Genomic DNA, 2,481 nt, shown 5'->3' with positions numbered 1-2,481 from the left:
TCCTGGCTCTCCCATTTTCTTCCTGTGTGACCCTGGATAAGTCACTTAACCTATCTGAGCTTCTGCTTCCTTAACTGCAAAGTGGGGGACCATAAGTGCTGCCTCACAGGCTGTTGCAAGGATCAGCGGGCTTCCTATAGGCCAAGCCTCTAGCATGAGGCTGGCGCAGAGTAGGCTGTTGGCTGAGGTTAGTACCTTTTTCCTGCCTGGACCCCCTTCTGCATTCATCGTGGGAGGCCACCTCTGGGGAGAGGCTGGGGAAGGTGATTTATTAGGAGTGTCAGGACAGAGTGAGGACTCCACAGTGGCTCCTTCTAAAGATCACCCAGGCAATTCTGGGAGCTAGGGACGATTTCAAGTAAAGCGTAAGGATTTGCTTTGGAGAACACAGCCTGGGGCCCATCCCCTGGAGAACCTTTCAGTAAATGATCCCTTCACCCCACCCATTGCCCTCCATGTTCTCATGGAAGGAGAAGAGTGGGACGGGGGCTTCCCTGGTGGCGCAGTGGTTGAGGGTCCGCCTGCCGACGCAGGGGACACGGGTTCGTGCCCTGGTCCGGGAAGATCCCACATGCCGCGGAGCGGCTGGGCCCGTGAGCCATGGCCGCTGAGCCTGTGCGTCCGGAGCCTGTTGCTCCGCAACGGGAGAGGCCACAACAGTGAGAGGCCCGCGTACCGCAAAAAAAAAAAGAGTGGGACGGCTGGATTTTATCACAGGGAGTGGCTGGATTGCTCTCGGTACAGAGAATGAAACAAGAACATGTGCAGCAGACAGGACTAAGGTTGGGTAGCAGGGTGAGATCTCTGTCTTGGAGAGCTGACGTGTGGTGGGTGAGGAAAGCGGCAGGCTGCCCTGCTGGAGACCCCGGCCCAGGAGCTGGCCCGTCCGCCACGGTTCAGGGGCAGGGTGGTCCTGTGAAGGGGTCTGGAAAGATGGCGGGTGTGGCCATTCTTTGAGGGTAATGGTCAGACTGTGTCTGTAGGCCCAGTCGGATCCCTGGCAATGCTCATGGCCCCTCAGCTACAGGTTGCTGTGCACCCTCCCCTGACTTTCAGGGCTATGGTTTCTTCCTCCTGGAGACCACATGGGACATGAGAATCCAAGACTGGGCTGCCGTTCCTGGAAGAGGATGAGTGTGTGAGCCCAGAGGCTGCTGCGGTGGGGACCACGGTGGCGACTGAGCCAAAAGAGGTAGAGCTGCGCAGTGTGGTGGCAGCCATGGTGATGACGGCTCTATAGCTGTAGCCAGAATGAGTGACGGCTTGGTCCGGGAGGCTGTGGGGACCTGGTAAGGAAGTGCTCTGTAACTGGAGTCTGAGCACTTGGTTTCCAGTCCCAGATCCATCTATTGCAAGCTGTGTGGTCTGGGGGAAATACCTCACCCTTTCTGACCTCAATTTCTTCATCAGTAAAATGGAGACGCTAATACCATCAGTCCTATCTCCCCCGGTGTCTCTGACCAGCAGGTGTCTTTATGCCAAAGGGTGAGAGTGAATTCAAGTGGAGCTACTTTGCTAAAAAAAGCCTGGAAGGGGAGGAGACGACTGAGCAGAACTGGTCCCTTTATCCCCAGAATGATTTCTTGTGTCCCCTGGAGACTCCTGTGATCGTGCGTCTATTTCCTGGTTCCCAATTCCTGGATTCCCGGGTAGCTGAGGTCTCCGGCTCTCACCTCACTTAGCATCTCCCAGTGATGATGTGGCTTTCTGCCCAGGCCCCACTCACCAGTGCTGGTGCTGACCCTGCAGGTCCCTGGCTCCCTCCGCCTGGCCCAGAGACAGGGCCCAAGCTTGTTGGAAGGAACTAACAGGAGGCTTGCATGAGAGCCAAGTGCTGTGCATAACAGGAACTGATTAGGGTCGCTGAGGGCTGCGCCTGAGCAGTCTCACCCAAGGTGCACTTCTCAGGGGTTGGGAGGGTTTTGGCTCTAAGCACGATTCTGGGCTGAATTGGGGCAGGTGGAAAGGCAGGGTCGGGGGTGAGGGTAGGCAGGGAAATGTGTCCTCCAGATGATCCCTTAGGGCAGTGCGGAAGTGGGTCCTAGAGTGAGTAGCTTTCCTCGGTGCCCATATCCTATTTGTGCTCTAGAGAGATGGGCAAAGGACAAAGTATGAGACTCCACCCAGGAAAACCCACTCTCCTCATTGAGATGGGAGATGAAGCCCACTCAGTCCCCACCACTGCAAGAACAGTAAAAGAGAGGAATAGGGTTGACCACACTGCTTGTCAATAAATGGGAGGGGCCAGAGCTGGGGTGAGGACCCCCAGTGCGGGAGGGATGGGAAGGGAGCTATCCTTCATTGGGCACCTCAGAGATGCTAGATACTGCACCTGCAAAATTTTATTCATCCTCATGACCACCTTGAGAGGTAGGTGCTACCTCTGCGGCCCCATTTAGAAGAGGAGGAAACTGAGGGTCTGAAGGTTAAGTCACGCTGCAAGGAAGAGGCTGACAAGGGATCTAAACCCAGAACTGCCTT

Source organism: Globicephala melas, chromosome 3, assembly GCF_963455315.2.
Source record: "Globicephala melas chromosome 3, mGloMel1.2, whole genome shotgun sequence".
In the NCBI taxonomy this organism is placed as follows: domain Eukaryota; kingdom Metazoa; phylum Chordata; class Mammalia; order Artiodactyla; family Delphinidae; genus Globicephala; species Globicephala melas.
This window is presented reverse-complemented; position numbering follows the sequence as displayed.